Below are 23,206 nucleotides of genomic sequence, written 5' to 3' on the forward strand. Positions count from 1 at the left end.
GTGACAGAATGCTCTGCCATCATGCTGAGCATTGCAACTGAACATGGATATAAAAATCCTTGGCTCGCTGAAGCTACGGCAGAAACCAAAATGGAGCCAACATGTAACTACACTTGTGCGTACCTACAATTGCACGAGCCGCTTCTTACTACCTGATGTTTTGGGCGCATGTTCCAGCATCTCAGGAGCAAATCTAGCACTTGCTCAAACAATACAAAATGTGCCAGGCAACTGGTATAGTGGGTTTACCAACTAGCATCCCGATTTACAGCCAGTAATTCCAGGTTGGAACAATGCCTCAAACAAATAAGGAACCAAAAACTTTGTGTGAAAGCTATTTGTTACTGCATAGGTTTTTGTCACAAACAAAAGACTATGGGGGTCATTACGACCCCGGCCGTCGGTGGTATAGTGGAGGTATTACCGCCAACAGGCTGGCGGTACCTACCTCCACTATTATGACATTGGCGGTTTGGCCAAAGCCAAACCGCCAATGTACCACACCGACCGCCGGTGCCTTATTGGAATATCCCTGCTGTGTCAACAGAAACATTTGGCAAAAGTAATTCTGCCAGTATAGCCAAAGAACATTTGGCAAAACTGCAGTGCTGGGCAACCACCATGTCTTAGCTGCTGCCCAGTCATTGTATTTAAATTTACAAAAATAAACCCGCCAGAGCACTGTTTCTTTTCACAAAACAAAGAAACATTGGCCATGTTGGCGACTGCAGGGCACAGCATGGCACGGATGGGCGAAAACAAGCATTAACAAAGGCAAGAGTTTGTGCCTTTAAGAAGGTGGTAACGCGTCCTTTTATTTTAATTTATTACACATTAGGACTTGTTTTAGGCCAATGAATCTTGTGACCCAGTTGAGAGACACCGTAGGACGAGATAGCTGATTAATATGTTAATCAATATATCAATAATGTAATCAATATTTATCACAACAATACACTTCACTTTGGTTAAAGACATTAATCAAAATTGGTGACGCAACCATGACCTTTCAGCCATGAATAACCACACTTTTAATATAATTTTATGAACTTTATTCCCTATTAGTTACAATCTATGAGCAAAAGGGTTAATCTCAATACCAAGAAGCATAGTAGCATAGTCACGACGTGGCAACTGTGATTTCATTAACGTGAGAATCACAAATAGTAGAACATAACACGGCGTAAACATAGATCAATATAACAGAATTTTTTAACACACGTCCATTCAACATAGCATAATATCAGTCGTTTGTCTATTTGCATCAGTTTAAGTGAACCCTGTCCTAACCACTGATTAGCATTAGCATGTTGGGCTTCATGCAAAACAATTTAGAACACCAATTTGGAAAAACATCTAACTTTGGTCTCTAACAAAATGAGCAGTTGGTACCTAGAAAGGAAAAGTAAACAGACAAATTACAAATTGCATTGTCATAATTACCCTCCAAGGATTAAGTCAGCACTCAGGATCAGTCTTCGTCTTCAGGGCATCAGTCAAAACGCCATCAATCAGGACTCAACTAAAGGACATAGGGGACACTTCCCTCATAAGGAGGAGAAGTGTGAGAATGGGCTGTCTATGGATGAGGATGGTTTTAATAAGTCTCAAGTCACCAAACAGAGTTACAGAGTTTCTGGATAAAATCAATAGCATTCCCTACCTAGTTCTAATGACCCTTCTGTGACATGGGTTTTTATCCCTTTTTCATAGTACATTCCCCCAAAATTCTATTGGACATTAACTGTACCCCACTATCTTCAACCTATCCAATTTAACATTAGGTAATTCCAATTGTCACCCCACATTAGTTCATCACATTTTGATTGGTCTCCATAATTGACGCCTTCGGAGGTGAGGAGTTTCTTCATCCTTTGGCATCTCTTGGCACGTCCTTTGGTCAGCAGTTTTCATCGTTCACCGGTCTAAGTGACCTTGTACATAACATTAATCTACACTTGTTTCAATATGTTTAAACATTTATTCCAAGGCACCAAAAAATGCGCCTGAGAACGGAATCACAAAGATACATTCATCTTCCAAGTTTGAAGAAAAAGAACATTTGCATGGTCATGGCCCTTTGCGAGTCAGCACACTGGAAAAACAGAAAAAATGCATTTAATATGAGAGCTGAGCAATTAAACTGCAGCTCACGCTAACTTAAGGCTTACGAAGAATTTCAATACGAACGTTAATATAAGCTTAAATTGAATCTAACATAAACATTTTATTCATCATTATTAGTTTGCGTATACATTGGTGGCCATTTACCGTAGTCACAAATCAGATGCATGTTTAAGCAAAGTCACTATTATTACAGTTTCTATGCAATATCATCACACATTAATATAGATATTCTATTCCAATATAGGTTATATAAATCTACGCTCTCTCAGTCCCTCCTCTGATGACGCTCGTCATCACACAAAACATCTCTCTTAACCCCTCACTTTAATTTTTCACTTCACGCATAAAGCACATTTCAACATCTTGTCCCTTGTGTGAGCTTTCCCAAATTTCATTGAATATTTTCTCTCTTTCACTTTCTTCATTTCTCCTGGTTCTTTTAGTCCATGTCAACACCAGGACAGTGCGCGCTCTACGGGCATCTAGAATGCAAAAACCCAACACTCGCAAGATAATGTAATTTATGCATTGTGATGATATGTTATTGTTTAACCTTTTGCATTGCAGAATTCCATCCAAAAGATTCATTTTTAAGGTGCTTATAAATACTGTACATTTGCAATGTATTGCTGCTGACATTCAGAGTGTGTTAGGGTGTGGTCCCTTTCCAGGGCCTTCTAGACACTTTCCCTGCAACATGCCTGGGCGTGGTTCTAGGCTGCGCCAAGACTCTATAAAAGAGAGTCAGCCCAACTTCCAGTGCTCACTATTCAGAGGTCCCGGTGCAGAGCAATAGCTTCTTCCTGAGTTCCTGTCCCGGCGGCCTATTTGGATTTTCCAGTCTTCTGCTCTCATCTCTCATTGGTGATCACTGTTTCCAGGCGGTAAGACGGTGTTTGGACATTTCCCAACACCGTAATTGAGAATTTTCATATTCTTGATTTTAATTCTTAAATGAATAACAGATTACTTGTGTGCTACCATTTTTTGACATTTGTATGGTGGTTTGCAAATAGGGAGGACGCGCAATTTATTCCATAAAGATTTGACTTCGTTATTACATTGTTGTTCATTGCGTGCTGATATTTCTTGACATTTACATGATGTTTTACGAGTTGGCAAGACGTGCAACTCGTTTCATGAGCATTTAACTTTGTTGTTCATTGCGCGCTACCTTTTCTTGACATTTACATGGTGGCATTAGAATCGGCGAAACGCGCGATTCACTTCTCATGTGTAATTCATGCTGTTCATTGTGCGCTACCATTTTCTGGCATTTACATGGTGGCATTCTGTAGGAGGCTGGACTGGCTTGTAGTGAGTACCAAGGGGTACTTGCACCTTGCACCAGGCCCAGTTATCCCTTATTAGTGTATAGGGTGTCTAGCAGCTTAGGCTGATAGATAATGGTAGCTTAGCAGAGCAGCTTAGGCTGAACTAGGAGACGTGTGAAGCTACTACAGTACCACTTAGTGTCATATGCACAATATCATAAGAAAACACAATACACAGTTATACTAAAAATAAAGGTACTTTATTTTTATTACAATATGCCAAAGTATCTTAGAGTGTACCCTCAGTGAGAGGATAGGAAATATACACAAGATATATATACACAATAGCAAAAATATGCAGTATAGTCTTAGAAAACAGTGCAAACAATGTATAGTTACAATAGGATGCAATGGGGAAACATAGGGATAGGGGCAACACAAACCATATACTCCAAAAGTGGAATGCGAACCACGAATGGACCCCAAACCTATGTGACCTTGTAGAGGGTCGCTGGGACTATTAGAAAATAGTGAGAGTTAGAAAAATAACCCTCCCCAAGACCCTGAAAAGTGAGTGCAAAGTGCACTAAAGTTCCCCTAAGGACAAAGAAGTCGTGTTAGAGGAATAATGCAGGAAAGACACCAACCAACAATGCAACAACTGTGGATTTCCAATCTAGGGTACCTGTGGAACAAGGGGACCAAGTCCAAAAGTCACAAGCAAGTCGGAGATGGGCAGATGCCCCGGAAATGCCAGCTGCGGGTGCAAAGAAGCTTCTACTGGACAGAAGAAGCTGAGGTTTCTGCAGGAACGAAAAGGGCTAGAGACTTCCCCTTTGGTGGACGGATCCCTCTCGCCGTGGAGAGTCGTGCAGAAGTGTTTTCCCGCCGAAAGAACGCCAACAAGCCTTGCTAGCTGCAAATCGTGCGGTTAGCGTTTTTGGACGCTGCTGTGGCCCTGGAGGGACCAGGAGGTCGCAATTTGGACCAGGAGAGAGAGGGGACGTCGAGCAAGACAAGGAGCCCTCTCAGCAGCAGGTAGCACCCGGAGAAGTGCCAGAAACAGGCACTACGAGGATGCGTGAAACGGTGCTCACCCGAAGTCGCACAAAGGAGTCCCACGTCGCCGGAGACCAACTTAGAAAGTCGTGCAATGCAGGTTAGAGTGCCGTGGACCCAGGCTTGGCTGTGCACAAAGGATTTCCGCCAGAAGTGCACAGGGGCCGGAGTAGCTGCAAAAGTCGCGGTTCCCAGCAATGCAGCCCAGCGAGGTGAGGCAAGGACTTACCTCCACCAAACTTGGACTGAAGAGTCACTGGACTGTGGGGGTCACTTGGACAGAGTCGTGGATTCGAGGGACCTCGCTCGTCATGCTGAGAGGAGACCCAAGGGACCGGTAATGCAGCTTTTTGGTGCCTGCGGTTGCAGGGGGAAGATTCCGTCGACCCACGGGAGATTTCTTCGGAGCTTCTGGTGCAGAGAGGAGGCGGACTACCCCCACAGCATGCACAGACAGGAAAACAGTCGAGAAGGCGGCAGGATCAGCGTTACAGAGTTGCAGTAGTCGTCTTTGCTACTATGTTGCAGGTTTGCAGGCTTCCAGCGCGGTCAGCAGTTGATTCCTTATCAGAAGGTGAAGAAAGAGATGCAGAGGAACTCGGCTGAGCTCATGCATTCGTTATCTAAAGTTTCCCCAGAGACAGAGACCCTAAATAGCCAGAAAAGAGGGTTTGGCTACCTAGGAGAGAGGATAGGCTACTAACACCTGAAGGAGCCTATCAGAAGGAGTCTCTGACGTCACCTGGTGGCACTGGCCACTCAGAGCAGTCCAGTGTGCCAGCAGCACCTCTGTTTCCAAGATGGCAGAGGTCTGGAGCACACTGGAGGAGCTCTGGACACCTCCCAGGGGAGGTGCAGGTCAGGGGAGTGGTCACTCCCCTTTCCTTTGTCCAGTTTCGCGCCAGAGCAGGGCTAAGGGGTCCCCTGAACCGGTGTAGACTGGCTTATGCAGAATTGGGCACATCTGTGCCCAAGAAAGCATTTCCAGAGGCTGGGGGAGACTACTCCTCCCCTGCCTTCACACCATTTTCCAAAGGGAGAGGGTGTAACACCCTCTCTCAGAGGAAGTCCTTTGTTCTGCCATCCTGGGCCAGGCCTGGCTGGACCCCAGGAGGGCAGATGCCTGTCTGAGGGGTTGGCAGCAGCAGCAGCTGCAGTGAAACCCCAGGAAGGGCAGTTTGGCAGTACCAGGGTCTGTGCTACAGACCACTGGGATCATGGGATTGTGCCAACTATGCCAGGAAGGCATAGAGGGGGCAATTCCATGATCATAGACATGTTACATGGCCATATTCGGAGTTACCATTGTGAAGCTACATATAGGTAGTGACCTATATGTAGTGCACGCGTGTAATGGTTTCCCCGCACTCACAAAGTCAGGGGAATTTGCCCTGAACAATGTGGGGGCACCTTGGCTAGTGCCAGGGTGCCCTCACACTAAGTAACTTTGCACCTAACCTTTACCAGGTAAAGGTTAGACATATAGGTGACTTATAAGTTACTTAAGTGCAGTGTAAAATGGCTGTGAAATAACGTGGACGTTATTTCACTCAGGCTGCAGTGGCAGGCCTGTGTAAGAACTGTCAGAGCTCCCTATGGGTGGCAAAAGAAATGCTGCAGCCCATAGGGATCTCCTGGAACCCCAATACCCTGGGTACCTCAGTACCATATACTAGGGAATTATAAGGGTGTTCCAGTAAGCCAATGTAAATTGGTAAAAATAGTCACTAGCCTGTTAGTGACAATTTGGAAAGAAATGAGAGAGCATAACCACTGAGGTTCTGGTTAGCAGAGCCTCAGTGAGACAGTTAGGCACTACACAGGGAACACACACATATAGGCCACAAACTTATGAGCACTGGGGTCCTGACTAGCAGGGTCCCAGTGACACATAACAAACATACTGAAAACATAGGGTTTTCACTATGAGCACTGGGCCCTGGCTAGCAGGATCCCAGTGAGACAGTGAAAACACCCTGGCATACACTCACAAACAGGCCAAAAGTGGGGGTAACAAGGTTAGAAAGAGGCTACTTTCTCACACAACCCCCCCCCCCAAACGAAGGACAATAAGGCTAACCTTGGCCAGTTGAGACTTTATTGTCTAAGTGGTGATAAGTAGAGAGTAGCTCTGCAATAGACTGGTTACTCCCTTTATCATCCACTATATGGTTACTTCCCTGTGGGGATGTAAACCACCCTGTTTGAAGTTTTTTAGCTAAGCAACAATGTGAAGATGTATTTTCAGAGTTTCTATCAGTAAGTTTTAGTTTAGAGCAGTGGGAATTGTCCACTGAACCTATTTGTAGTGATGGAAATGCCAGACAGGGATGCTGTCTCAGAAAAGCCATAGCTGGGCAAAAACTTTGTCCATATGGCTGGAAGAGAGAACAGGGATGCTGTTTCTCTTGAGTTGGAGCAGGGCAGGGATGCTGTCTTATGAGCTCCACACTAGGGCAGGGATGCTGTCCTAAGTGTTGTGAGGCAGTGCAGGGTTTCTGCACTAAAGTTTCTCTGGGAGGGTTGGAGGGATGCTCCATGTTAACTAAAATGGTGCTCTTTTTCTCACCAATGTTAGTTATCCCACAGAGAGGTACTTCTACCTCAGGGAGTACAGTTTTGCCAACTGATGATTCCCTTGGAACAGGTGCCACCCCAGGAGAGGTTTCTCCCACCACAGGAATGGTATCCTGAATGGTAGGGTGGTTAGGGGATACTGTGATACCCTTTTTACCTGTTGATGGAGAGGGATCCTGAGTTTTCAGGCCTTCTCTCCTTTGCTTTTTCATTTCAGTAGAAATGAGAGGGAACAATTCCTCTGGGATGCCCAGCATGGCTGCATGGGCATAAAACTCTACATAAGCCCAACCTGAGGCCTTTAGGTCATTACCTAAGAGACAGTCTACAGGTAAGCTAGGTGATACCACCACCTGCTTAGGGCCAGTAACTCCACCCCAACTAAACTGAATTATAGCTAAGGGAAGAAACTTAGTGGAGTTATGGACATCAATAATCTTATACTGTTGTCCAATGATGTGTTGATCAGGGTGCACTAGGTTTTCAGTCACCAAAGTGATACTGGCACCTGTGTCCCTGTAGGCCAAGGCCTCAACACCATTTATTGAAACTGTCTGCCTGTACTTATCCATTGTAAGGGGACAAGCAGCCAGTGTGGCAAGGCCAATGCCACTAGGTGTGACAGAAACTGTCTTGGGAGACTAACTACCCCAGTTTCTATGATGGACCCATAAGTGAACCCAACTACACCCTTTGCTTGACTGTTGCCAGCAGTCCCACCACTAGTACCACTACTGCTAGGGGCACTAGAGCTTGATGTATTAGTGGTGGTAGGCTCAGGGGGTTTACCTGGACAGGACTTATCCCCTGGCCTATGGCCTCTATTTTTACACACAAAGCACCAAGGCTTTTTAAATTGTGTAGGTTGAGAAGAAGAGGAAGAATTTGTTTTATCCCCACCCCCTGAAGAGTGTTTAAGATTTGAAGTGGGATCTTTGGTTTTACCCTTATCCCCATGCTTATCTTGAGATTTTTCACCATCTTTCTTCTTGTTGTTCTCTTTGTCACCCCCTGTATGAACTTTTCTGTTCACCCTTGTTCTGACCCATTTGTCTGCCTTCTTTCCCAATTCTTGGGGAGAGGTCAGATCAGAGTCCACCAAGTACTGGTGCAACAAATCAGACACACAATTATTAAGAATATGCTCTCTCAGGATCAAGTTATACAGGCTGTCATAATCAGTAACTTTACTGCCATGTAACCACCCCTCCAAGGCCTTCACTGAATGGTCAATGAAATCAACCCAGTCTTGTGAAGACTCCTTTTTGGTCTCTCTGAACTTTATCCTGTACTGTTCAGTGGTTAAGCCATAACCATCCAGGAGTGCATTCTTAAGAACTTGGAAATTATTAGCATCATTTTCTTTCACAGTAAGGAGCCTATCCCTACCTTTTCCACTAAATGATAGCCATAGGATAGCAGCCCACTGCCTTTGAGGGACATCCTGTACAACACAGGCCCTCTCAAGTGCAGTAAACCACTTGTTAATGTCATCCCCCTCCTTATAAGGGGGAACTATCTTATGCAGATTCCTGGAATCATGCTCTTTTGCAGGATGACTATGGGGAATACTGCTGCTGCCACCATGGGTATCTAAACCCAACTTCTGTCTTTCTTTCTCTAGTTCAAAAGACTGCCTATCCAAATCCAGCTGTTGCTTTTTAAGCTTCAGTCTGGTTTGTTCCACTCTCAACTTATTGAGTTCCCTCTCTAACATTCTGTCATCAGGGTTGGTGGGAGGGACATTCTTAGACACAGAAGAATGAACAGAAGGAGACCTGTCCCTTACAGAAGCCACCCTAACAGCTTGGCTAACAGAAACATCACTACCAGTATGGTGAGAATAAATGCTTTTGCTATGATGTGAGACAACACTATTTCTATGGTGAGGCTCTCCATCATTACCAACTATGCTAGACTGTCTAGTAATGGGCAGGCTAGGAAGTTTCTTTCCTGAATCTTTTCCTGGGGGAGTCCCTGGATCAGATTGGGAACCATTTGCTACGTTTTCAACAGATGTGGCCCCTATGGCCTTATCTTGTTCTCTAAGCATGTTAAGCAATAATTCCAAAGAAGGATTCTTCCCTACACTCAAACCTCTCTCTACACAGAGACTCCTTGCTCCTTTTCAGCTAAGGTGGTCATATGCAAGTTTGGACAGATCAACATTTTGGCCTGTGCCAGACATTTTTTAGAGAGAGTTAAAGTGATAGAAAAAGAGAAAAAAGTTTTCAGAACTTTTTAGAAAGACAGAAAAAAACTTTTTAAACTTTTAAGAACTTTTTGAAAGTTTAGAAGTACTTTTCAGCACTTAGAAAAGAGTGAAAAGAGGAAATGCAAAATTTTTGGCTATGTGTATATACACTGACCTTGTTTTGTATATTTTTTTCATATGAAAAGTACAATGACAAGAGTGGTAAGTAGTCTCAAAGCACTTATCCCACCGCTGCACAACCAATGTAGGAGGCTGGACTGGCTTGTAGTGAGTACCAAGGGGTACTTGCACCTTGCACCAGGCCCAGTTATCCCTTATTAGTGTATAGGGTGTCTAGCAGCTTAGGCTGATAGATAATGGTTGCTTAGCAGAGCAGCTAAGGCTGAACTAGGAGACGTGTGAAGCTACTACAGTACCACTTAGTGTCATATGCACAATATCATAAGAAAACACAATACACAGTTATACAAAAAATAAAGGTACTTTATTTTTATGACAATATGCCAAAGTATCTTAGAGTGTACCCTCAGTGAGAGGATAGGAAATATACACAAGATATATATACACAATAGCAAAAATATGCAGTATAGTCTTAGAAAACAGTGCAAACAATGTATAGTTACAATAGGATGCAATGGGGAAACATAGGGATAGGGGCAACACAAACCATATACTCCAAAAGTGGAATGCGAACCACGAATGGACCCCAAACCTATGTGACCTTGTAGAGGGTCGCTGGGACTATTAGAAAATAGTGAGAGTTAGAAAAATAACCCTCCCCAAGACCCTGAAAAGTGAGTGCAATGTGCACTAAAGTTCCCCTAAGGACAAAGAAGTCGTGTTAGAGGAATAATGCAGGAAAGACACCAACCAACAATGCAACAACTGTGGATTTCCAATCTAGGGTACCTGTGAAACAAGGGGACCAAGTCCAAAAGTCACAAGCAAGTCGGAGATGGGCAGATGCCCCGGAAATGCAAGCTGCGGGTGCAAAGAAGCTTCTACTGGACAGAAGAAGCTGAGGTTTCTGCAGGAACGAAAAGGGCTAGAGACTTCCCCTTTGGTGGACGGATCCCTCTCGCCGTGGAGAGTCGTGCAGAAGTGTTTTCCCGCCGAAAGAACGCCAACAAGCCTTGCTAGCTGCAAATCGTGCGGTTAGTGTTTTTGGACGCTGCTGTGGCCCTGGAGGGACCAGGAGGTCGCAATTTGGACCAGGAGAGAGAGGGGACGTCGAGCAAGACAAGGAGCCCTCTCAGCAGCAGGTAGCACCCGGAGAAGTGCCAGAAACAGGCACTACGAGGATGCGTGAAACGGTGCTCACCCGAAGTCGCACAAAGGAGTCCCACGTCGCCGGAGACCAACTTAGAAAGTCGTGCAATGCAGGTTAGAGTGCTGTGGACCCAGGCTTGGCTGTGCACAAAGGATTTCCGCCGGAAGTGCACAGGGGCCGGAGTAGCTGCAAAAGTCGCGGTTCCCAGCAATGCAGCCCAGCGAGGTGAGGCAAGGACTTACCTCCACCAAACTTGGACTGAAGAGTCACTGGACTGTGGGGGTCACTTGGACAGAGTCGCTGGATTTGAGGGACCTCGCTCGTCGTGCTGAGAGGAGACCCAAGGGACCGGTAATGCAGCTTTTTGGTGCCTGCGGTTGCAGGGGGAAGATTCCGTCGACCCACGGGAGATTTCTTCGGAGCTTCTGGTGCAGAGAGGATGCGGACTACCCCCACAGCATGCACAGATAGGAAAACAGTCGAGAAGGCGGCAGGATCAGCGTTACAGAGTTGCAGTAGTCGTCTTTGCTACTATGTTGCAGGTTTGCAGGCTTCCAGCGCGGTCAGCAGTCGATTCCTTATCAGAAGGTGAAGAGAGAGATGCAGAGGAACTCGGCTGAGCTCATGCATTCGTTATCTAAAGTTTCCCCAGAGACAGAGACCCTAAATAGCCAGAAAAGAGGGTTTGGCTACCTAGGAGAGAGGATAGGCTACTAACACCTGAAGGAGCCTATCAGAAGGAGTCTCTGACGTCACCTGGTGGCACTGGCCACTCAGAGCAGTCCAGTGTACCAGCAGCACCTCTGTTTCCAAGATGGCAGAGGTCTGGAGCACACTGGAGGAGCTCTGGACACCTCCCAGGGGAGGTGCAGGTCAGGGGAGTGGTCACTCCCCTTTCCTTTGTCCAGTTTCGCGCCAGAGCAGGGCTAAGGGGTCCCCTGAACCGGTGTAGACTGGCTTATGCAGAATTGGGCACATCTGTGCCCAAGAAAGCATTTCCAGAGGCTGGGGGAGACTACTCCTCCCCTGCCTTCACACCATTTTCCAAAGGGAGAGGGTGTAACACCCTCTCTCAGAGGAAGTCCTTTGTTCTGCCATCCTGGGCCAGGCCTGGCTGGACCCCAGGAGGGCAGATGCCTGTCTGAGGGGTTGGCAGCAGCAGCAGCTGCAGTGAAACCCCAGGAAGGGCAGTTTGGCAGTACCAGGGTCTGTGCTACAGACCACTGGGATCATGGGATTGTGCCAACTATGCCAGGAAGGCATAGAGGGGGCAATTCCATGATCATAGACATGTTACATGGCCATATTCGGAGTTACCATTGTGAAGCTACATATAGGTAGTGACCTATATGTAGTGCACGCGTGTAATGGCGTCCCCGCACTCACAAAGTCAGGGGAATTTGCCCTGAACAATGTGGGGGCACCTTGGCTAGTGCCAGGGTGCCCTCACACTAAGTAACTTTGCACCTAACCTTTACCAGGTAAAGGTTAGACATATAGGTGACTTATAAGTTACTTAAGTGCAGTGTAAAATGGCTGTGAAATAACGTGGACGTTATTTCACTCAGGCTGCAGTGGCAGGCCTGTGTAAGAATTGTCAGAGCTCCCTATGGGTGGCAAAAGAAATGCTGCAGCCCATAGGGATCTCCTGGAACCCCAATACCCTGGGTACCTCAGTACCATATACTAGGGAATTATAAGGGTGTTCCAGTAAGCCAATGTAAATTGGTAAAAATAGTCACTAGCCTGTTAGTGACAATTTGGAAAGAAATGAGAGAGCATAACCACTGAGGTTCTGGTTAGCAGAGCCTCAGTGAGACAGTTAGGCACTACACAGGGAACACACACAAATAGGCCACAAACTTATGAGCACTGGGGTCCTGACTAGCAGGGTCCCAGTGACACATAACAAACATACTGAAAACATAGGGTTTTCACTATGAGCACTGGGCCCTGGCTAGCAGGATCCCAGTGAGACAGTGAAAACACCCTGGCATACACTCAAAAACAGGCCAAAAGTGGGGGTAACAAGGTTAGAAAGAGGCTACTTTCTCACACATTCGAATCGGCAACACACGCAATTCTTTCCTTGAGTGTTTTTTCATGCTATTCATTGTGCGCTACCATTTCTTGGCATTTGCATGGTGGCATTTGAATCGACAAGACGCGCGATTCTTTCCCTGAGTGCTTTTCATGTTGTTCATTGTGCGCTACCATTTCTTGGCATTTGAATCGGCAAGACGCGCAATTCTTTCCTCGTGTATAAATAATGTAAATTACTGTGCGCTACTATTCTAAGACATTTTCTTGGTAGCATTTCAAGTTGACACGTTGCGTGATTTATTCCTTGAATCTACGTTGTGTGATTTCATGGTGCACAATACTTTATGGTGTTTAATACTCATATAAAAATCTGCAAGGTGCGCAAATTACTTCCCAATGTTTTTTCTGAGATGAACACAACAATACCAGAGTTCTAGATGTAATGCTGTGTGTTCCTGGTATATATTCTTAAAAGGAGATTCATATGGTTGTTTAGAAATTGCTCAGAGTGTTTCCTGATTCTCATGCTAAAGAAAGTACTTGAATCTGAAAGTCCTATTTAACTTTTCCTGTTTCCTCCTCAGGCATTCGGTCATCTAAAGCCTAGTCAGTTTTAGGACTATTTTAGGGGTGTTCATGTTTTTTCGGAAAAGACGAAGCTTAGAGTTGTAGCATGGTACTGATTTCATGAGATATAATTTTGATGTTGTGTTTTAACCTTTTGCTTCCTACAGGTCTCCTTCCCAGCTGTTCCCATCCTAAACCCCTTTTCCCCACTTGGACTCTCTTAGACTCTGTGATAAATCTAATCAGAGTATTGGAGCTGTCTTGTGGTGGAAGTGTTGGGAACGTGCACAGACCCCGAGGATCTGGTGACTCTGACAGTCCAATTTCTTTTAATTTTATCATTGATTTTGCATGCCCCCCATAATCCTAATAGACAGGTCAGAACAGAACAATTAATAGACCCATTAGTATTTTTGTACCCCATTCCAAATGTTGGTAAACCAGCTCCCTACTCTGGCAATGCCCTTTCCGAATTTCTCCCAAACTCCGGGTTCCTTCAAATCCTTCAAATCTGCACTATCTCTAGTTAGGTTAGTAAGCATACCTCTAATCTTTTTACTGTTGTCCGGAATGAACGAGCAGCAATGGCGCTCGTTGAGCATCTTGCAGACCCCTCCACTCTTTGCTAAAAGAATGTCTAAAGCAAGCCGATTTTGAAGAGTCATCGCTCTTTCTGCAGCAAGTTCAGTATCCATCAGGAGTATAACCCCTGTAAAAATGTTCAGCATGTTATCCACAATAGTAGACAACTTTTGGATCTTCATAGAATTCAAGGTAACCCCTACTGAAGGGATTATAGCTCCAAATATATCACCAGTGACAGCAGCCACTGATTCTCGTTTTTGTCTAGTATGTTATAATTCAGACGTTTTAGGTATTTGTTTTAAGTCATCAATTTAGTAAATCTTTGGGAAAACTATTCCCAAATAACATGTCCCATACCATCCCTTAGGGAGACTGTAATAAGCATTAAGTCCACATATGTAATAGATCCCAGGGATCGCTGGATCTTGTCCATTCAACATAAATGTCCACTTACTCTGAAACAAAAACACATGTCTACATTCACTCGTTCCCACAAACAAATTGTCCTGCTCATATTTTGGCCTATATATACAAAGCCTACCTACATGTAATGCGTCTATAGCTAATTTGCCTTGTGTTTTAATTGCGGTGTAAGCATAATCATTTGCATATGTACGTTTCTCTAGCCCTTTTTCTAATCTTTCTTTCAAAGCTTTGCGTCTATCATCAGTGTGATCTAAAAAGCTTTTCTCTACAGGTGATAGTAAGCAAGTCAGATTATTGCGATGTGCATAAGCAGTTCTAAATGTAAGCGTCGGCTCAAAGAATCCTCTAACTATTTTTATATCATGTTCCTTAGCTAGCTTATTCAGGAATTCAATCACAGGCACAAAAGAAAACACAACATCCAGATTTGAATAAAAGTATTGCACATGCTCTTGATTATAGAATCTGGTTAGTAGCAAGCTGCAACTTATCCCGTAGGTTAGCGGAAGGCTATGATAGGTAACTCCTTCTTGTACAGATGAAGGAATCTTTGTACACACATAACAATCTTTCGCATCCATAGTCTCTACATACTCATTCAGCAAGCGATAGAAGACATTAGTAGAAAGTTCCCCCTTTGAATTAGTTCCCTCATGCATGTGTCTTGCATCTTGCTCAAACTTCTCCCATGGTGTTAGTGTTGGAGTTTCAGGTTTTCAAGTAGCGTTAATAGTCTTTTTCTCCAACCACGGCATTCCCACAATCACACCCACAATTATTATTGCACACACAATGCCTATTATAAGGCTTAACCAACCACACACCTTACTCCCCTTGTTACTACCTCTATTATAAGCCATGTCTGTATAGAATCGGATAGCAGAATAACAATCAATTAGAGGATGATTCAGAACTCTCTTTTTTTTTTTTTTTTTTTTTTTCTTGCTCTCTGCGTGTATTTACAGCGTTTTCACTCACACCAGGATCCCTTTTGTCAAATCTGGTTAGCAGCTTGTCGTAATCCGGGTTCTCAAGTCAAATCCAGTTCTAATGTCACATTCGTTAATCTATAAGTCTCTCCTCTCAGTTTTCAATTTCGATTTTATTTTTAACCAGTTTTTTTTTTTGAATCAGTTCAAGTACCGTAGTATTGGCCTGGTACTTCTCGATCAAAACAGAATGCTAGGAATTCTTGTTGCCATTCAGATGTTGTAGCATACGCCCATTCAGGACCTGTATATCTTCTGTTTGCGAGTCTTTTTTTTTCAGCCTTCGTTCACCTTGCTGTTCTCCTTCACTTAGGTCTTCCAGTCGGGATGTATTGGTCTCCTCTATTATTGTTTCATCTGGTATGTTTCTTATTCTTAAGAGTGGTTTCTCTGGCCAGTTATCACCCTTATGCGTCTTCTTTTGATGTGTCTTTTCAGGACGCTGGACAGCACCCTCCTCTTGTGATATGGTGTTTTCGCTTGATGGACCTGCAACTGGCTCAGGGGATGGCGGAGTACTTTGCTCTCTTTCTATTATTTCTCCTTCTTCCTCTTCTTCTTCTTGATCTGTAACGGGTTCAAGTTCTAACCCGTATCCGTCTACTTCTGGGAGAACCTCTCCTTGACTTAATTCTCCTGCTGCCTCTACTGAGATAGGCACTCTGTCACCTCTCTCGAGTTCACTCACTGTTTGAGGGACAAGGCTGTTCTCAGTGGGCTCTTCTGCAGTCTCAGTTCCTTCTTGGCTGTTGTCTGGCCCTGAGACTTCTCTCTCTGGAACCGTTGTTCCGGAAACTTCAAGTTCCTCGTCAGTTGGGCACGTTACCTTCTTTGTGTGACTGGCATGTATCCAATTTGGAACGCCTGCACATTTCACAGCAGTGGGTGTTGTCAAGATTACTTGATATGGCCCTTTCCAATGTGGCTCCAAACACGACTTTCTCACGTGCTTCTTGACAACCACCCAGTCTCCGGCCTGTAGGGTGTGACCTGGATCTCCAATCGGTGGCAATGTGTTAGCCTCTACCTGGTGAGAGAAAGAGCGAATCACGTCAGCCAAACCTTTGCAGCAGTCCAACACCATATCATCTGTGATATTCACTAGAGCATTTGCAGGTACTGCTGACAACCTCATAGCTCTACCCATGAGGATCTCATGGGGTGATAGTCCTGTTTTCTTATCAGGAGTGTTCCTCATTGACATCAGCACTAAGGGCAATGCATCTGGCCATTTCATATTGGTAGCTGCGCACATCTTTGCCATTCTTGATTTCAGTGTACCATTCATTTGCTCTACTAGTCCTGATGCTTCAGGGCGGTAACTACAGTGCAATTTTTGTTCGATGTCTAGTGCGGCACACAGGAGTTTAATCACCTCATTGTCGAAGTGTCTGCCCCTATCTGATTCTATAGAGACCGGAAACCTGAACCTTGGTATCAATTCTCTAAGTAGAAGCTTTGCAACTGTGAGGCTGTCATTTCTACGTGTGGGGTAGGCCTCAATCCAGTGACTGAAAACACACACAATCACCAACACGTACTTCAATCCTCCACAAACAGGCATTTCAATGAAGTCCATTTGCATTTTGCTGAAAGGACCACCAGCTCTCCCAATGTGGCTCAAAGTTACCACAGTTCCTTTTCCAGCATTCATCTGTTGACAGATGATGCACCTATGACAGATAACTTCTGCGGCATGTCTGAATTTTGGGTTGAACCAATCGATTTTAAATGACCTGATCATTGCATCTCTCCCAAGGTGAGCTTGTCCATGATATAGCCGGGCAAATTGTGACAGAAGGCTATTTGGCAAGACTAATTTCCCCTCCTCTGAAACCCTTAAATCATCAGCTCTCTGTACACATTGCATTCTCTGCCAGGAACGTTTTTCCTCTTTGCTAGCATGGCCCTGTAATGTTTTTAACTCATCTAGGGTATCCACCACCCTTAATGCAAGGTTCAAACACGTGTCATTTTCAGTTTGCGGTAACAATTCCCACTGTTCCTTGAACGATATACAGTTCAATGCGCAAAACCTTGCGACTTGATCTGCATAACCGTTTCCCATGGACACAAAGTCTTGTGACTTAACATGAGCATTGCATTTCACCACGGCAATTTCAAGAGGTAACTGAATTGCATGTAACAAATCCTTTATTTGTTCACCATTTTTCACGGGAGAACGAGAAGAGGTCATGAAGCCTCTCTGCGACCACAGTTGGCCAAAATCATGTACAATTCCGAATCCATATCCGCTGTCAGTATAGATAGTAACTCTCAGATTCACAGCTGCGTGGCATGCCTTAGTAAGGGCAATCAATTCTGCCACTTGTGCGGAAAACACTTTCTCGAGCCAGGAAGCTTCAATGATACCAGCTATGGTACATACAGCGTAACCAGCCCTCAGTGTTCGGACAGAATCTCTCAAACAAGATCCATCGACAAACATGATACAATCATTGTCTTTCAGCTGTGTGTCTTGAATATCTGGTCGTGGTTTGGTACATAATTCTGTTACCTCAAGACAATCGTGCTCAAATTCTTCCTCATTATTAATTTCAGTATTCTCAGCAGGAAGTAGAGTTGCCGGGTTCAACACATTACATTGTTTTAGTGAGACATTAGGTGACCCCAGTATGATTGTCTCATATTTGGCAAGACGGGCATTTGTCATGTGCTGAGTTTTAGTTTGAGTCAACAAAATGTCAACTGAATGCGGAACCATTACAGTTAGGGGATATCCCATGACTATGCCTTCGCACTGAGTAAGGCTCTGACCAACTGCTGCAACTGCGCGCAAACAACCTGGTAAGGCTGCTGCGACGGGGTCCAAGGTAGCTGAAAAATACGCTACAGGGCGATTTGCACCTCCATGGACCTGTGTCAAAACAGACAAAGAACAAGCATCACGTTCATGACAAAACAGTAGAAAAGGCTTTGTATAGTCAGGCATACCTAACGCTGGTGCCCTGCACATGCACTCTCTCAGCTCCATAAATGACTCAAGCTCTTCTTTTGATAAAGCTATGGTATATGGCTCATCCTTGATTTCTTTGCCTGTCAGTTTTATCAAAGGTTTTGAGATGATCGAGAAGTTGGGTATCCACTGGCGACAGTAGCCCACCATTCCCAGAAACATCCTGACATCCCTTTTTGTTGTTGGAGGGTTCATTTGCAATATGGCTATTATTCTTTCTTTCGATATTCTCCTGGACCCTCTTTCGATTAGATGCCCTAAGTATTTCACCTCTTTCTGACAGTACTGCAGCTTCTTGGGTGACACCTTGTGTTCATTCTTTCCCAAATGATTCAGTAAAGCAATGGTATTGTATTTACAGTTATCCCTTGTTTTGGACGCAATCAGCAAATCGTCGATGTACTGCACTAAAGTCGAATTAAAAGGCAGCACTAGGGATTCTAAGTCCTTTTTCAATATCTGATTGAAGATAGACGGTGATTCAGAAAACCCTTGAGGAATTCTGCACCAACTGTACACCTTATCCAGGAATTTGAAACTGAACAAAAACTGACTGTCCTCGTGAAGAGGTATCGAAAAGAATGCCTGTGACAGGTCTATAACAGTGAACCACTCAGCATCACATGGGACCTGAAACATGATCACTGCTGGATTGGGCACTACGGGGCAACACTTGACCACAATCTCATTTATTTTCCTCAAGTCCTGCACAATTCGGACTTTCCCACAAGGCTTTTTCAGACCCATTATTGGTGAATTGCACGGACTGCTAAAAACTTCCTTCAGGACTCCCTTTCTCAAAAAATCTGCAATTATTTGTGACACTTCAATAAGAACATCTTGTGCCATATGATTTTGGGGCACCTGGGGAAACACTGCATTTGGCTTTACTTGTACTTTAACTGGTTCCACGCCTTTTATTAGTCCCACTTCCTTTCCTGTCAGATCCCATACTTTCTCTGTCACTGTTCCCTGTAACTCGACAGGTAGGTCAATCATTGTAAGCATTGGGAACAAGGTAATCAACGGATAATCCTCATTTGTCGTCCCTGTCTCTTCTTCTGAAAACTGACCTTCGTCTCCCTCATCGTCGCTATTTGTCTGCACTTCGATTCCATCATTGGTACAGGTAATCGAACATTTTGTCTTGCACAATAAGTCCCTTCCCAGTAGGGATACTGGACTTGAATCACAGACTACGAACCTATGTAGCCCCTGGAAGTTGCCGATCTCAACTTGCACTGGATCTGTAATCGGATTTGTCAGATACTGATTTGCTACTCCGAACACCCTTATAGTACGCCCTGAAAGTGGTAGTTTTGGAACCTCTGCACTTCTGACTGTAGAGCGTGTAGCTCCGGTATCAACCAAGAATGAAACCTTGTGACCCATCACCTTCCCTTCTACATAGGGTCCCCTTTGATCTACTTCTAGAGATGCTGCGAGCCTGCATTCTTCACTATCTGAGCTATCATCTGACCATTCTCCATTCATGCCATTTTCACCTCGTAATGGGAATTGCTGTACTGTAATATTTTGACTCATTACCTGACCCGGGACCTGTTGAGGAAGCATCACCTGTTGCTGTCCCATCGGAGCCATTGGTAATTGCATTTGCTGTCAAAGCACCATGGGAACCTGCTGTTCTACTTGTTGCATTTGCACTGGCTGGAAACGCGGCATTTGCATCTGCTGCATGGGCTGTGCCCCTTGCATCTGTACCAGGTTATTTTGAAAATTCGGGTTTTGATGTCTCAGTTTTGGACCGCTCACATTTTGCAATGTACCGACATTAGTGCTTTGCTGAACACCACCGTCCTGCACCACATTCGGGCACTCCCGTTTCCAGTGCCCCACGCCCCGCACGGGTGACATGGTGACATCTTTTTCGCCCCTTGTATGTCATTTTGAACCACAACGGTATTCAAGTCTGAACCGCGATTCACAAACCCTCGACCTCGGCCTCTCGGTTGCGCCTGAAACACACCATTCATTTGCGGCTGCTGCTGTATCATCTGCTGGACTCCGTTTCTCTGTATTCCTGCCTGTGCAGCCCTTATCTGCATCACCATCACTTTCTCTTTCAGCTTTTTCTGCTTTAACTCAATTTCGTCACTACAGTATTTCGCATACTGCAACACTTCATCAATCGGCTTCGCTTGCCAACAAATCAAGTGATTCTTAATCATCTGGCTAACCTCTGGTCTCAGCCCTTCAACGAATCTAAACACAAGATGGTTCATGTCCTTCGGCTCAATAGTCTCAGTACCACTGTAGTGTTTGAATGCCTTTAACAACCTCTCATAGTAAGCATGTATTGATTCCTTAACCTCTTGTGAGGTCCGGTCAATCTTCTGCCAATCAGTCACCTTCGGTGACACCTTTTGTTTCAAAAACTCAATCACCTTATGATAGTACTTCATTACCTCTTCAGAGAGTGCTCCGGTCACCTTATCCCTTGCCGGCTCCTTTGTCGGCCAATCTACCCCTCTCTTGCACTCGAGCCACAAATCAGGCGGAACAATGATTTCGAACAAAGTATTCAAGTCTTCCCAGAGACACTTCGCAAGTTTCACAAACCTATTGGTTTGCTGATACCACTCGATCGGTTTCTCTCTCAATCAGGGATAATCATTGGTAAAAGATAGGATGTCTCCTCTGGTCCACGGTACATGGACTAAGACACCACCAGCTGTTTCTCTCATTGGTAATATTTTTAACGATTCTGTATCGGGTGAGGCCTTGGCTTGATTCGACCCTGGACTGTCACCCTTTTCTTTATCTCTTTTCTTTGCCCATCTGCCTTCCCATTTTTCCAATGCATCCCAAATTTGCGCACTTTGCAGTAATTCTTTTAAATGTGCTTTCATTCCAGCAGACCTCATGTGCTCAAAATCTTTTGAATCAAAGTCTAATCTGTAGCTTCTTTTCAAATGTTTAGTGTTTTCTATATCAATATTGTATTTATCTGCCAGGTTCGCTAATCTCTGGTGCACCTTGCCCACTTCTTTAGTAATCTTGGGGCACAGGTAACTCAATTCTGCTTCAGTGTATGACTCCAATCTGTTTACCCCCATTGTACCTTCCACTAATTCAGCAGCTTCCACTCCTAGTCTTACAAAATTTAGGTAGTCATCTTGCCCTACCTTTTCCGGTTCCAATGCAGTCACTGTAGTCTTTTGCGAAGTATAAGTCTTTTCTAACCATTCGTTCAGCTGTTGCACCGTAAAACCCTGCAGCGAAATATTCCCTGCATGTATCATTGGCGACTGTGAGGCGTTCGTACTCATCGTCTGTGGAGTTAAAACCCCTAGTCCTGCTTGACGCATTGCTTCCAAGGGTGCTCCTACTGGGCTAAGGTCTATTAAGGACCTCGGCTTTTCGACTGCTTGTTCTCCTGGGGCCATTATCTGGGGAGTTCCTATGGGCCCTCCTCTTATCACATCTTGGGTCATTACTCCCTGATCACATGCACCAGGTTTGCCTTGTGCGTATAATGGCACTGGTGGACCGACAGTAATTGGCAATGATATGGCAGCAGGTGTCTGACCTGGTCCCAAACTCAGTGGAGCGGTAACCCCATAGGTCTGTTGCAAAGTACCCGGGACAGGTACTAATGGAGGACCAGCCACTGGGTTATACCCTGGTATTAATTGTGGTTGCGGCTGGGATAGCAATTGCGGAGTTGACTCAATCTGCACTAACTTTGATTTCGTATATATTGGGTCTGGCGGCACTATCAGATTTGTAGTAGTCTCAAGTACTGGAACGTCTGGATAGATTCTCTGTATCTGCGGTGGAGGTTGCAACTGTATCTGCATGTCTGGCGCAGTGGGTACACTGGCACCATTCTGTATCGAAGTCGTATCAGTAGTCTGTTCCGTATCAGCAACTCCCTTTTCCTGCGTCTGGTTCCCAGGACCCATGCTAGTGCTTGGAACACTGTCGCTCACCGCATAAGGTGGCGGGCGATCATGTAATAATCGGTCCATGAATTCCTCATCGTCTGAATCGTCTTTCTCTTCCCAAGGTCTCTTATTCTCTTTAGACTTACTAGAGTCGTTATCTGTTTTACAGGAGGCTTTCTTTCCCTGTGACTCTTCTCCTTGAGCTATGGCGGGGAACAATTTTTATCCGTCAACAATCCCTCGTCTCCACATTTTGTTCTCGTTATCCCACCTAGCTTCTGCATAGGATTTTTCTGCCCTTTTCAACCTTCTCTGAAACCTTTCTTGTCTATGTTTAAGAGCCATCAAGTCCCAAATCGCTAAAGCCTCATATTGAGCTGGCCTCGGAGGTGGTTTTTGTGTACTTAACATCCACCTTAAGTTCTCTAGCACCTTCGGATTGAATGTCCCATGTTCTGGGAATGCTAGACATCCCTCTTTTTCTGTTAATTTGCGCAATTGTTTCATCCATAAACAAGGCGCAACACCCTTTTCTTCCATAACCAGGTAAGCTGGAGTACCCTCAGGCGGTGTAGGCCCCCCATCAGTTGCTATAATATACGCGTCTCCTTTCAGAGCGCTTTTAAATGCTTTGACAAAATTCATTTTGTGATTTTTCTTATTTGGTTTTAATCAGAAAGTGACTTAGTTCCCAGGACACTCTTCACCCACCTCTCTCAACCTATTGCCTCTCACGGACGGCAGCCAATCCGTGCGCGACCCCTCTCAACAACTGACCTATCTCAGCGCGGCACTACTGACGTCACACTCACACACTGCAGCTGACAAAAGTCTTGCGGCTCGTCCGCCCCTCACTGGATTCACGCAAACTAATGCAAAATTACTGCAAGCACCTTTAACAACAATACAAATCTGCCGGTTTACTACAGGAAGGGTAACACATTCGCTTTAGAACTTTACAGAGATTTCACTTGAAGCCTCGGCCGCTACTCTCTCTTTCTCAGTCCCCGCATACGCAAGCAGAATTTGACCCGCAAATTCTACTCTCGACTTGTCAATGGTTCGTCCTAGTGCACTTTAGAACTTGCCAAATCTCCATCAAAGGTTTCACACATGCATTTCAATTCAAACTCGACTTGTCAGCCACGCCCGATTGACCTATTAAACCGCACAGATTACAACATAAACC

The sequence above is a fragment of the Pleurodeles waltl genome, chromosome 4_1, assembly GCF_031143425.1.
Source record: "Pleurodeles waltl isolate 20211129_DDA chromosome 4_1, aPleWal1.hap1.20221129, whole genome shotgun sequence".
In the NCBI taxonomy this organism is placed as follows: domain Eukaryota; kingdom Metazoa; phylum Chordata; class Amphibia; order Caudata; family Salamandridae; genus Pleurodeles; species Pleurodeles waltl.